Raw genomic sequence first — 15627 nt, forward strand, 5'->3', positions numbered from 1 at the left:
CTTTATTTCAAGCCTAGGATATCCAGAAGCAAGTGTAAAAGCAGCAGTGGTATAGCTGCACAGTACTACCCAGCCATCACTGGGTCATTCCTTTCAAGAGGGTAGATAGAATTGAATCTAGCAAGAAATCAGAACCTGTGCCATCAATGTCAGGTGTGAGTGAACTTGCAGCTTGCCCTCCATTTCCTGTTGCTGACAATCCTTCAGCTCTAACATCTTCCACCTCCTCTCCCTCCTCCAGTCAGTAACTCTTCTTCTTGTTCACTCAGTACCAGCCCCTGTACCCCAGCTGTTGTACTCTACTACTGTACTTTTCAAGTTTCTGTACTGTAAGACTAAAAATGTTTTATTTTTGTTTTTTATGTATTATTTGTGTGAAAAGTATTATAAACCTAATACAGTACAGTACTCTATAGGTGATTGCGTTAGTTGGATACGTAGGCTAACTTTGTTGGACTTGTGAATGAATTGGACTTATGAACGTGCTCTCGGAAAGGAACTTATTCATATATAGGGGATTTACTGTAAGTTGGAGAAAATAAGAAGTAAAAGAAAAAAATGCCTTAAAATGGCTTATCCTGTGTTTTAAAAATTGATTTATTTGAGCTAAATTACAATATTTTAAAAACATGGGAATGTTCTGATTAAAGTGTTTTTTGTTTGATTGTAAGTACGTATCTATTTGCTGGTGATTTCCACATATTGGCAGGTGTGGATTTATTAATTGCAAAAACATAATTGAACTGGTACAATCTGAAAATGTTCAGGGAAGAACCACAGTACCTAAGAAAAAGAACTTTTCCAAGCAATAGGTTTTATTTTGACCTTTTAGTTGTTGTTTTCCCACATTGTGTATAGTGATGTAATCTCAGAAAGGTATTTTTCAGTAATGGTGACAATACACTTAAATACGCATAACTAAACCACCAACACAGTCTGGAAATACATTTCAGGATTGAAAGGTTAAGCTGTTTTACCTTGTTTCTTTCCTTGTATTGTCACTGCACAGAGTAGAAGCGCATTTCAGCACACTTGGCCAAATTCTTCACAATAGAAACACAAATTAAATTCTTTTTACAATAGTCAGACCATTTAAAATATGGATTGTAGATACATTACAGCTTGCAGAAAGAGCACACATCAGCTGTTAGAATTAGTTAAGTGAAGGAGCATGGAGCAAAATCGTAGAGGATCAAAGCTCAGATTTGTTTTCTTTGCCTTCCTCAGCATCCCCACCCCAGCCAGAAAAAAAAATTCTCACATTGTAAATCTCTTGAAAAGAAAAATGATTAAAGTAAAAATAATAAAAATGCCCTTGGGATTTTAACATATGTCAAAGTAATACTTAAAAAAAAAAGTATCTTAGATACTTAAGGTTTGTAAGTAAGAGCTGACTATAGGATCATTCTGACCCAACACGCAGGGTGAACTGTGTGTGAAAGGATGTAAGCAGGGAGCCCTGTGAGAAGACCATTGCAGTTGTCCAGTGGGGACGGCCTGTGGTCCAGGGAGGGCAGCCTGAACTAGGGAATGTGAGAAGAGGAGAGTTCTGAGAGGCATTCCAGGAGTTGGCATCCCATCAGCTGGTAGGAGTTTTCCACCTGTGCAACACACAGTGTCACCAACCATGACTTCATGTAACTGAGGCAGAATCATCACTTCATCTCTCTTCCTTCCATCCCCACGTGTTGTGCTAAATTCTTCCCATATAGGGGCTACCATGTATTTTGTAGCTGTTGAGTACAAACAGTTCCCAGAAAAATAGATTAGATAGGTTTAACTTGTTATTAAACAAGTCGTTCCCATCTATCTTTACTTATAGCCCAAGACTCACATTTTAAAGAGCAAAATGCACTTTTTCTCTTTTTTATTTGCTACTTTTATTATTTCTCTTTTTCTACTAAATTCAGGTCAACAAATATTTATTTTCTGTTCACAGAAGCTGTGCAAAGTTTTATGGATATAAACTTAAATTTTAAAAATGGCTGAAATTAAGAATCTCATAAGTAAGGAGTCAGGAATTCCAGTACACACACAGCTAACCTTAAAGTGAAGTGCAATGTCCTATGTGAGCCTGGGTTACAGGAACCCAGAGAGGAGACTCATTCTGCGGGGTGGAATGGAAAGGCAGTGGGATATTTGACCTGGGAGTGGCCAGATACATAGAACACTGCTAGTTTGAGAGATGAGGAGGGGTATTCCATGCCATGAGCAAAAAAGACAGTAGCAAACTATTGCCAAGGTTGGGAATGGTAAGGAGTTTAGTACCTTGGTCAGAAGCTGAATTCAAACTGACTCAAGCAAGAGAGGTAGATAGGCACTATACTAGCTAACTAAAGCAATCTTTATTGTACCTAGCTTCAGGTAGATCTATGACCTCAAGCGATGCCACCAAGACTTTGTGACCATTTGTCTCTTAGTGCTCCTCTCTTCTGTGTCAGCTTCATACTGAGCTAGGCATTTCCCCATGGTGGTAACCAAAAAAAAAAAAAAAAAAAAAAAAAAAATTCTATAGGAGAGAACTACTGTGCCTGAATTAATAAATAGACATTTGCTGCAAAAGACTGCTTCTGTAAACAGACTTGGATAGCTTTAAAATTACATTTTTTCAGGTCTCATGGGTATTATTCTCAATTTACCAAAAAAAAAAAAACAAAACAAACAAAAAAAAAACAACAAAAAAACAGTTTCTGTATTTAGAATTTCACTGGAACAAGATTAATAAGCCAGTACCATGTAGCTTTCCAGTACATGTTTAAACAAATTTTCAAAGCAATGCATAGGTATTCTTGTTGCAGAGATCAGTCCATTAAGAAACCAAGCACCACACTCAGAGGGCTGGAGAACTCAGGTTTATTAAGTCAGCAGCCCCAGATGAGCTAACACTCCAAAGTTCTGGGCCCCGAGCTCAGGGTGAGCTTTACTTTTATAGGGGTCAGTGCACATGGTTACTGTTAGCATTGGTGGATTGGTTACTTGGTTTACAGAGCACAGAAGTTTCCAAATGGAAACTTACAAGAGCAGGTGCAGAACATTCCATAGTTAGCAAAACATCCTATGGTTACATTTGATTGCTAGGTCATCCTGTTTCTGTTTTTCCTTTTTGGTGCAGCAAGCATATTTTACAAAAGCAGGAGCATGGAGTTATTTTCAGCTGAGTGCCAGTTTCTAATTTTCCTCTTCATTCTAATGGTGGGGAGCAAACTGGACTGACTGAAAATATTCAAAAGACAACATCACTTTTGCAAGACTCAAAGTAATCTAACAGAAATAATGTAGCTGTACTAATTTCTAGATTGAATTAATTTTAAAAATTACTTACATTAACTAACCTAATTAACTTGACATGTTCTTTTTGGCAAATTTGTTTGATTTTAGAACTCCACATAACCCTAAAGAAAAGTCCTTTTTAATGTAACAATTTTTTTCAATTATACTTCTAATTATGTTAATAAATAATGCTGAACTTCATAAATTAATACAGCTAAGAAAAATTTCCAGAAATGTATTGATAATTCTCAGTAAGTAGTTAATTTTAAATGAAAAGAAATAAATTAAAGATGATAGATTGAACTTTGAAGATGTAATTCACATAGGTTTAAAAGAACCATATAGAACTTTTATTTTTTGTTCTTCTATGTTTACATCAGTATCAAACTGTTAGTCTGCCTTTTTCTAACAATTTTGATCAGAAATATTCAGAATACTTTTCAAAGGATGTCATAATTCAATTTCATCCAGTTGAATGACAAAACTAATTAAATGCTTTAAACATTTAGTACAAAATATTAAACTTGGAAAAATTGAAAATAGAAACATTGCAAACATTAAGCCACTCATGTGTGTGAATATATGTGTGTATTTTTCTTGATTTTTCAAATTATTTTAAATATTTTTGAATCATTTTTTAAACAAACTTTATGTTTGTTAACACTTTCAAAATAGACCAAATGATCAGCTTTCCCCTTTTGTGCATGATTAGATGATAGCTACTTGTACTTCTGGGTTTGCTGGAGGTTGTCTGTAATACATCACTACTACAATTTCTCACTTTTGAACAATACACTCTTTACAGCTCTCTGGTTAACAATATCTGATTTTACACTACTGGAGAGTAATAGGTCCCAGACATATAGACAAATAGCTTGTCCAGTCTAATTTTGCTGTTGACTGATATGTGACCATCCTCAATTAACCTGCTTTCTCTAGTCACAGATTTCTCTGTGATAAAATAAGTTTGACTAAATAATCTTCAGGGGCTCTTCAGGAACTGTATTATGTTATATTCATTCTGTGAAATAAAAACATTTCAGTTTCCATGCTCTTAGTGTCTCATCCTTCTCCTTTATTTAGTTTTGTTTTAGTTATGGTCAATGTCCAGGTCCCTAGTGAAATAGGGCATTTCACATATTGTATATGTGGAGGCACATTTTTGGCTTTTTGTTAACCCATGTAAGATTGTAGTAAACATCTTCTATCTCTATTACTACCTGACTTGTCTAGGATATCTTTTGTTTTAATCTAATATTTTTGTGTTAAAATAGTGCAAATACATAGTTTGAAAAATCAATTAGTACAATAAATTTATATGAAATACTAGGAACCTCTTGCCCTATCCTCTCTATATGTATTAATTGAATAAAGGTCATGTATTTATCTTTTCATTTTAGACAATACTTACCAGATTCTTGTTTTCAAAGATAAAGAGTTTGACTTCTTAGTATTGGGCCTTTTTTCCTATAGTAACATGCAGTTCAGCCTTAAATTTGAGAGGAAATAATCATTTACAGAAATCTGTGTAATTAAACCAAACTACAAGACAACTTAAGGCTCAGTCTGTCAGGTTCCAGAACACACTAATACTGTAATATGGTGGTGTGTTAACTGCTTAACTCTTGTATAAAAAAGGCTAAAGGACAAAAGTATTAAAAACTGCTATAGCTTCAACATGAATATAAAACCGATGACATTCTGACGTTGTAATAGCTGTCATGTGGCAAGACAAAACGTCACAGGACAAAAATAGTAAAAGCCTACTTTAAGAGTATAAAAGGCATGTGAAGTGTTTTTTGCAGTAGAATGCAAATATAAAAGAACATGGATTTAAGGATTGGAGCATCATAATCATTATTATAAGCCTATTTGAAAAATAGATGTGAATTATAGGGGCAAATAGGAGATATCTGTTTATTTAAGAGATAAGTTCATTATTAAATAGAAGAACCTGGGTGCTCAAATGATCATTTATATTAGAAAAAAAATATTTATAAATATTTCATAAGCTCAAAAATCTGTTTTTGATGCTGTTGTTCACTATATGAACTAAGTATGACTTTATTTTCCTTTTTAATAATAACCTATAGGTAACACGTTTAGTTTCTCATGTATTTATATGAAAATAATCACTACATGTTTGGGGACAAATGCTATTGATAAAGTAAGATATTTGGATCAATGAATGCCTTACGTTGATTTATTTATTTAGTTTTATTTATTTATCTAGGTGCTATTTCTTTTCCATTTTTATTTTTATTTTTATTTTGCATTGGATTTTAGTTGATTTACAATGTTGTGTTAGTTTCAGGTGTACAACAGAGTGATTCAGTTATACACATACATATATTCTTTTTCAGATACTTTTCCCATTAGGTTGTTACAGAGTGTTGAGAAGAGCTCCCTGTGCTATACAGTAAGTACTTGTTGGTTATCTTTTCTAAATATAGTAGTGTATATATGTCAGTCCCAAACTCCTAACTTATCCCTCTCCCTTACCCTTCCACTTTGGTAACCATAAGTTTGTTATCTAAGTCTGTGAGTATGTTTTGTAAATAAGTTCATTTGTATCATTTTTTTTTTAGATTCCACATATGTGATATATAATACTTGTTTTTCTCTGTTTGACTTACTTCACTTAATGTGATAATCTCCAGGTCCATCCGTGTTGTTGCAAATGGCATTATTTCATCTTTTTTTATGGCTGAGTAATATTCCATTGTATATATGTATCACATATTATTTATGCATTCATCTGTCAACAGACATTTTGTTTGCTTCTGTGTCTTGGCTTTTGTAAATGCTGCAACAAACACTGGCATGCTTATATCCCTTCTGCCCATGGATTTCTCCAGATATGTGCCCAGGAGTGGGATTGCCAGATCATATACTAGCTCTATTTTTAGTTTCTTAAGGAATCTCCATACTGTTCTCCATAGTGGCTGTACCAATTTACATTCCCACCAACAACGTGAGAGGGTTCTCTTTCCTCCACACCCTCTCCAGCATTTATTGTTGGTAGACTTTGACGATGGCCAATCTGACTAGTGTGAGGTGATACCTCATTGTAGTTTTGACTTGCATTTCTCTGATAATTAGCAATGTTTAGCATCTCTTCCTGTGCCTCTTGCCAATCTGTTTCTCTTTTTTGGAGAAATGTCTGTTTAGGTCTCCTGCCCATTTTTTGATTGGGTTTGTGTTTTTGTTTGTGTTTGTGTTTTTGTTTGTTTGTTTGTTTTCTTTGATATTGAGCTGCATGAGTTGCTTGTAAATTTTGGAGATCAATCCCTTGTTGGTTGCATCTTTTCCAAATATTTTCTCCTATTCTATGTGTTGTCTTTTTGTTTTAAGGTTTCCTCTGTTGCGCAAAAGCTTTTGAGTTTAATTAGATCCCATTTGTTTATCTTTGTTTTTGTTTTTATTTCCATTACTCTAGGAGACAGATCAACAAAGATATCAGGGTAATTTATGTCAGAGTGTTCTGCCGGTTTTCCTCTAAGAGTTTTATAGCGTCCAGTCTTTCATTTAGGTCTTTAATCCATTTTGAGTTTATTTTTGTGTATGGTGTTTGAGAATGTTCTAATTTCATTCTTTTACATGTAGTTGTCCAATTTTCCCAGCACCATTTATTGAAGAAGCTGTCTTTTCTCTGTTGTATATTCTTAACTCCTTTGTAGATTAATTGACCATAGGTTCATGGGTTTACTTCTGGGCTTTCTATCCTGTTCCTTTCATCTGTATTTCAGTTTTTGTGCCAATACCATATTGTTTTGATGACTGTAGCTTTATAGTATAGTCTGAAGTCAGGGCGCTTGATTCCTCCAGTTCTATTTTTCTTTCTCAAGATTGCTTTGGCACTTGAGGTATTTTGTGTCTCCATACAAATTTTAAGATTTTTTGTTCCAGTTCTGTGAGAAAGTGACATTGGTAATTTGATAGGGATTTTATTAATTACCCTAGGTAATATAGTCATTTTGACAATATTGATTCCTCCATTTGAAGAACATAGTATATCTGTCTTTTTGTGTGATCTTTGATTTTGCTCTTCAGAGTCTTATAGTTTTCAGAGTACAGATCTTTTGCCTCCATAGGAAGGTTTATCCCTCGGTATTTTACTTTTCTTGATGCAATTGTAAATGGGATTGTTTCCTTCATTTCTAATTCTGATATTCTTAGTGTATAGGGATGCAAGATATTTCTGTGTATTAATTTTGTATCCTGCAACTTTACTGAATTCATTGATGATCTCTAGTAGTTTTCTGGTAGCATCTTTAGGATTTTCTATGTATAGTATCATGTTGCATGCAAACAATGAGTTTTACTTCTTTTTATCAATTTGGATTCCTTTTATATTTCTTCTGTGTTTGCTGTGGCTAGGACTTCCAAAACTATGTTAAGTAAAAGTGGCAACAGTGGACCTCCTTGTCTTGTTCCTGATCTCAGAGGAAATACTTTCAGCTTTTCACCATTGAGTATGATGTTGACCATAGGTTTATCATATATGGCCTTTATTATGTTGAGGTATGTTCCCTTTATTCCCCCTTTCTGGGGAGTTTTTATTTTAAATGAGTGTTGAATTTTATCAAAAGCTTTTTCTGCATCTATTGAGATGATTATATGTTTTTTTATTCTTTTGTTTGTTAGTGTGGTGTATCACTCTGATTGGTTTGAGGATATTGAAAAATGCTTGCATCCCTGGGATAAATCTCACTTGATCTTGGTGTATGATCCTTTTAAATATTGCTGGACTTGGTTTACTAATATTTTATTGAGGATTTTTATGTCTATGTTCATCAGTGACATTGGCCCATAATTTTCTTTCTTTCTTTTTTTTTTTTTTTTTGTAGTATCTTTGTCTGGTTTTGGTATCAGGGTGATGATGGTTTCATAAAATGAGTTTGGGAGTTTTCCTTTCTCTGCAATCTATGGATGAGTTTCAGAAGGTTAGGTGTTAACTTTTCTCTAAATATTTTATAGAATTCACCTGTGAACCCATCTGGTTCTTGACTTTTGTTTGTTAGGATTTTTTAAGTCGCAGTTTGAATTTCAGTATTTGTGGTTGGTGTGTACTTTTCTTCTATCTCTTCCTGGTTCAGTATTGGGAGATTGTATGTTTCTAAGAATTTGTCCATTTATTCCAGGTTGTCCATTTTATTAGCATATAGTTGCTTATAGTAGTTTTTTTTTTTTATGATTCTTTGTATTTCTGTGGTGTCCATTGCAATGTCTCCATTTTCATTTGTAATTTTATTGATTTGAGCCCTCTCCCTTATTTTCTTGATGAGTCTGGCTAAAGGTTTATCACTTTTTGTTTATCTTTTCAAAGAACCAGCTTTTAGTTTCATTAATCTTTTCTACTGTTTTCCTCATCTCTATTTCATTTATTTCTGCTCTGATCTCTATGATTTCTTTCCTTCTACTAACTTTGGGTGCTGTTTGTTCTTCTTTCTCTAGTTGCTTTAGGTATAAGTTTCGGTTGTTTATTTGGGAATTTTATTGTTTCCTGAGGTAAGATTGTATTCCTATAAACTTCCCTCTTAGAACTGCTTTTTCTGTGTCTCATAGGTTTTGGATCATCATGCTTTTGTTTTCATTTGTTTCTAGGTAGTTTTTTATTTCCTCTTTGATTTCTTCAGTGAATCCATTGGTTGTTTAATGACATATTGTTTAGCCTCCATGTGTTTGTGGTTTTTACAGTTTTTTTTTTTTTCTCATAGTTGATTTTTAGCATCAGAGCTTTGTATTCAGAGAAGATTCTTGTTATGATTTCAATTTCCTTAAATTTTCCAAGGCTTGCTTTCTGGCCCAGCATGTGATCTATCCTAGAAAATGTTCCACTCTCTGATTTTTGGATGGAATGCTCTATAAATAGTAATTAAGTCCATCTGGTCTAGTGTGTCATTTAAGGCCTGTGTTTCCTTATTGAAACATTTAAGGCCTGTCTGGATGAACTGTCCACTGATGAAAGTGGGGTGTTAAAGTCCCCCACTATTATAGTGCTATTGCCAATTTCTCCTTTTATGGCTTTTATTTGCCTTATATATTAAGATGCTCCTAGGTAGGGTGCATATATATTTACAATTTTATATCATCTTCTCTGATCCCATGATCATTCATCTCTTGAAGCGGTCTTTATTTTAAAGTCTACTTTGTCTTTATGTAAGTATTGCTATTCCAGCTTTCTGTTGATTTCCATTTGTGTGGAATACCTTTTTCCATTCCCTCACTTTTTATGTGTCCCTAGATCTGAAGTGTGTATCTTTTAGACAGCATATATATGGGTCTTGTTTTTATATTCATTCAGCAAGTCTATGTTTTTTGGTGGGAGCATTTTATCCATTTATGTTTAAGGTAATTATTGATATGTATGTTATTATTGCCATTTTCTTAAGTGTTTTGGATTTGTTTTTGTAGGTCTTTTTCCTTCTCTTCCTCTTTTGTGTTCTTGTGATTTGATGACTAACTTTACTGTTGCGTTTGAATTCCTTATTCTTTTTTTGTGTCTATCTATTGTAGATTTTTAGTTTGCAGTTACTATGAGGTTTTGATATAATAGTCCATATGCATATGTATACACAAGATTATTTTAAGTTGCCAGTCTTTTAATTTCAAATGCATTGTCATTCTCCTCATTTTGTACTCTTCTTAGGATTGCTGGTTTTGATATCATATTGTGTGTGCATGATTTTCTACCTTTACCGTACGATTTCCTAACTTTACCTTTATGGTAAGCTTTTCCGTCTGTAATTTTCTTTTCTTTTTTTCCCTTAAAGATTTTTTTAAATTTTTTAAATTAATTTGTTTATTTTATTTATTGGCTGCATTGGGTCTTCATTGCTGCACACGGGTTTTCTTTAGTTGCAGTGAGTGGGGGCTACTCTTTGTCGTGGTGTGCAGATTTCTCATTCTCATAGCTTCTCTTGCTGTGGAGCATGGGCTTCTAGGTGCATGGGCTTCAGTAGTTGTGGTGCATTGGCTCAGAAGTTGTGGCTTGCATGCTCTAGAGCACAGGTTCAGTAGTGGTGGTGCATGGGCCATCCATAATTTTCTTGTTTCTAGTTGTGGCCTTTTCTTTTCCATCTAGAGAAGTTCCTTTAACATTTATTGCAAAGCTGACCTGGTGTTGCTGAATTCTTAGCTTTTGCTTGTCTGTAGAGCTTTTGATTTCTCCATCAAATCTGAATGAGAGCTTTGCTGGGTAGAGTATTCTTGGTTGTAGGTTCTTCCCTTTCATCACTTGAAATATATTGTGGAATTCCCTTCTGGCTTGTAGTTTCTGCTGAAAAATTGGCTGATAACCTTATGGAAATTCCCTTGTATGTTACTGGTTGCTTTTCCCTTGTAGCTTTTAATATTTTCTTTTTGTCTTTAATTTTGTCAATTTGATTACTGTGTCTTAGTATGTTCCTCCTTGGGTTTATCTTGCCTGGGACTCTCTTTGCTTCCTGGAGTTGGATGACTATTTCCTTTCCCATGTTAGAGAAGTTTTCAATTATTATCTCTTCAAATATTTTGTCAGGCCCTTTCTCTTTCTCTTCCTCTTCTTTTTCTGGGACCCCTGTAATGCGAATGCTGGAGTGTTTAATGTTGTCCCTGAGGTTTCTGTGACTGTCCTTATTTCTTTTCATTCTTTTTACTTTATTCTGTTCTGCAGCAGTGATTTCTACCATTCTGTCTTCCAGCTCATTTATCTGTTCTTCTGCCTCATTTATTCTGCTATTGTTCCTTCTAGTGTATTTTTCCTTTCGGTTATTGTACTGTTCATCTCTGTTTGTTCTTTAGATCTTCTAGCTCTTTGTGAAACATTTCTTGTTTCATCTTTATCTGTGGCTCCACTCTTTTCCAAGATCTTGGACCTTCCTATCATTACTCTAAATTCTTTTTCAGATAGATTGCCTGCCTCAACTACACTTAATTGTTCTTCTGAGGTTTTATCTTGTTCCTTCATCTGGGACAAATCCACTGCCATCTCATTTTTTCTATCTATGATTGCAGTTTCTGTTCCATAGACTGCACAGTTGTAGTTCTTGTTCCTGCTGTCAGCCCCCCGGTGGGTGAGGCTTCTCTAAGTGGCTTGTGCCAGATTCCTTTTGGGATGGACTGGTTCCTGCCTACTGATGGGTGAAGATGGGTCTTGTCCCTCTGGTGGGTAGGGCCGTGTCAATGGGTGTGTTTAGTAGGCACCTGTGGGCTCAGGAACACTTTAGGAATCTTGTATGTTAATGTGTGGGGCTGTGTTGTCACTCTGTTGGTTGTTTGTCCTGAGGTGTCCCAGCACTGGAACCTAAAGCCCGTTGGGTGTGGCCAGGTCTTGGTGAGAAAATGGAAGCCTCCAGGAGAGCCAGTGAGTACTCCCCAAAACTACCACCACCAGTGTCTTTGTCCCCACAGTGAGCCACAACCACCCCCTGCCTCCACAGGAAACCCTCTAATACCTGCAGGTAGGTGTGGCCCAGGTTCTTATGAGGTCACTGCTTTTTCCCCTGGTACTGGTATGCACAAGACCTGTGTGTGCTTCAAGTGTGGTGTTTTTGTTTCCCCCAGTCCTGTGGAATTCTTGCAATCAAACACCACTGGCCTTCCAAGCCAGATGCTCTGGGAGCTCCTCCTCCTAATGCCACACCCCCAGGCTGGGGAGCCTGACATGGGGCTCAGAACTTTCACTCCTGTGGGAGACCCTCTGCTGTATAATTATTTTCCAGTTTGTGAGTCACCCACCTGGTGGGTATGGGATTTGATTTTATCACCATTGTGCCCCTCCTACAGTCTCATGGCCTCCTGTTTGTATTAGTTGTAGGATATATTTTATGGTAGGTAGCAGCATTTGTTTGTTGATAGTTATTCAACAATTAGTTGTGACTTTTAATGTTTTCATGAAAGGGAGTGAGCTGGCATCCTTCTACTCCGCCATATTGCCTCTGCCCCTTAATTTAGTATTTTTACATTTACTTTAATTAGGCAATGAGATTTTTTAAATGTTCCCAATATATATACACAAATACATATTTTTCTTGTTACATAGAGATGATGCTATTGACTGAAATTTTTGTGTAAACTGGTATCTTAAACTGTCTGTGAATGACTAACAGTCCTGTCCACAGTTGGTCCATGTGTAGCTAATGCTTCAATCTGCAGCTATTACAGTGTGTGTCATTGAGTATTTGCCCCTTAAACTCATGGTTAGCCCCAGAAGTCACTTTCAGAAGAGCTATTCTGGTTTTTCCTGGCTTGATGCCCTGTTGTGTTCTTCCTGCTTCCCTTTACTTTTCCCATCCTGGAGATTTTCAGCTACAGGACAGAGTTGGGAAACTCCCTTCAGTGCACACCTACAGAACTCATCAGTTCCTTCTATGAGTTTCTGCTTAACTTACCTGGCTTGGTTGAGCTAGCAAGTTATGTTGCTGTTCATGTGTTCTCCTATATATACCTCATTAGTTTTCCTATATTTACTCTTTTAAAGTACTTGAAAGAAAACTGTTCTAGAAGCAAAATATCAACTCCATTCCTCTGTATGTTATTTAGGATTGGTGGTACACTATCATCATAATCTGACCGACTTCCAATTTTTGAACAAATACTTGTTTAGACTGATTCAAGTTTTTTAAATGATTGGGGGCACATTTTCTCTATTAAGTAAATTAAGTTTTGAAGAGAAGCTGTTAGTGGGCTTAAAACATAATCTGTTACTCATATTGAAACCACATTTAAATTTTCTGAATAATGATAGGACTTCACAATGATGTTTTTCTGTTGCTGGGAAAGGAAGATAAATTCTAAGTAGGACTTCTCATAGCCCTCCAAAAGAAAAAATTGAGGTACTACACAAAGATACAAGGGAGAATTGATGTCTTCCATGGTATAATTGGATATGTAGTATACACAAAGACTGTATACTTTCTAAGGAACTGACTTGTGAAGTTTTCAAAATTTGAGTACTTGTGAAAAAAATATACTAGAACATGGGTTCTAACTGTATTCTAATCTAATACCACCTTTGTTGGTTGACAGATTTAATCAGCTATCATCTCATCTCAGCCAGGGAAGCATATACCTGGCTTATGTTCTGTGAATGGGCCATTGCCTTAGAGAGCAGAACCTGTGCTTAAAAAGGACACTGAGAAGAATGAGACATTCATTTATATGTATTTTAGTTACCACTTATGTTTTGTGATCTAAAGGAAATTATATGATTCTGTTCATTTTTATTTATGCAATAGACTAAAAGCAAAACAATACTTTACTTTATTACTGTTACATAAAGGTAATGTCACAGATACAGGCTGTTTTGGGTATATTCTGTTTGCCCCTTCAGATCCTCTCTCCATTATTCTCTACCCATCTTTGTCCTGGAACACTGATCTGCAGAGGACTACACCATCTCGGCTGAGTCTGTCCTAGGAGATCTTCTACCAGCCAGCAGATCTTCTGGAAAGCAGGAAGAGGGTGAAGTCAGGGTCTTTCTTCCCCAGCTACTCTCTCCTTTCAGCTACCCCCTTGTGCAATCCAGGCACCTGCATCCTCCCCAGCCCAAGCATAGTGGCAGACAGCACCCATCTATCCACCCACCCATGGCCACTAGACCTGAGACATGCAGAATTCTTTCTTGGTTTCCTTCAGCCCTTTCCCAACCTTTCCTTTGTTAAACTCTGCCAAACCATCCCACTTGAGTGAGTTGTGGCTATCCTGTGTGAAAAGTCTGAATATTGAGCTAAACTTAGTATCTGCAGGACAAAATCATACATAAAATTAAAAACAGAATTCCAAGCTAAGATAAGGCTTTTTTTGGAAAATAGTTTATAAGTAAAACTATAAAATATATGCAAATTTGATTTCCTTTTTAAATAATGAATATATATAAATAGCTGTCTAGTTTTTAGCATGTTTATATGAAAACAATCAAATATATTTAAACCTCATAATCCTTTGTTTTAGCAATTGTTACATGAAAAAGCACCATGTCTGAAATACATTTGTTTCAAGGTGTCTATTTTCCAATAAGTCTATTATAAGATTTATGATTTGCATGTGAGTGTCTGGAAAAAATGCAGTGATTCACAGAATGTGCACATATGATTAATGCCCTTTATTTTCACCCTTCAGGGTATTTACTGTAACACTCTGTTATAAAAACTTAGTATACACATGTTTTGGTTTTTTTTGGTAAAGTCATTTTATGCATGTGTTGAGGATAAAGAGATGAGCTACTCTCCTCCATCAAAAAACTCAGAGGCAAGTATGCTAAGAGGGAAACACATATGAAATAATACTTAAACCCAGGGACAGAGGTGCTGATTCGAAATGAATGTACATGTGTTGTGACATCACAGCCAAGGAGCAGCAGCTCTATCAGCACCATCTGTTATTGCTTCTGTCTCTGGTTCTTAGATCTGTGGAAAAGTTGGAGTGATCTATTCCCTCCTAATCATTCTTTAGCTGCTCTACTTCTTTTTGTTGCTTAACAGCAGTTCATATTTATACCATCTTAAACAATATCAGTTTGGAATCAAAGGCTAAAGTATTATATGTATAGAAAATGCCAAATAGTTTTGCCTGATAATTTCATCACAACAGACATGAATGAGTATGTACTAAAAATTTTAAAGAGAATATGTAAAAATAAAAGCAAATGACCAAAGAAAACAACCAGTAGGACTCGTGAATGGCCACTTATCTATCAAAATGCAAGACATGTTTCCAAAAGCTACTCTTTATAGTGATTTATGTTTAATAGTATTTTAGTTGTCAGGTTTAAAATTGCATTATTTTCTGCAGCTGCTATTAAAGGTAAATGTAAAGGTTTCCAGTGTAAAAATTTCATACACAGAGTCTTATTAATGTCCTAAATCAACATTTGGATTATAGGTCTATGCTTTGAATAAAATGTTAAATATGATTTTAGTAACATTTAAAAAGTACTTTGTGCATGATTTAGGAATAAACTTGGATTTGTGAGTTTATAATAATATCAGAAATCATTGTTACTTAATTTAATTAAATTTAATGAAATTTCTGAAACCCAAATTAAGTATTATAAACATGTTGAATAAAGGGGATTAGAAGAGGATTAATTACAGGACTTTTAATAATTGACATTTTCCTCTTGTCTTTATATTATAAAATGACAAGGATGACACCTTTGTCTCCAGCTTGTAAAACTGGATGGGGAGTGCTTCCTTTTGCTTAGATGTACAGTAAGTGGAGAGGGACTTGTTTGGGAGTATGGAATGATGAGTTCTGCCATGCAAAGCATGAAATACTTGAAGGCTTTCTGGAAAAATGTCAAACAGGCATTTGAGGGCAGGGTTCTGCATCTGAGAGGGAGCATTCCTGACTATCGTTGTAATAGTGAATTTT

This window comes from Hippopotamus amphibius, chromosome 13 (genome assembly GCF_030028045.1).
Source record: "Hippopotamus amphibius kiboko isolate mHipAmp2 chromosome 13, mHipAmp2.hap2, whole genome shotgun sequence".
Lineage (NCBI taxonomy): Eukaryota > Metazoa > Chordata > Mammalia > Artiodactyla > Hippopotamidae > Hippopotamus > Hippopotamus amphibius.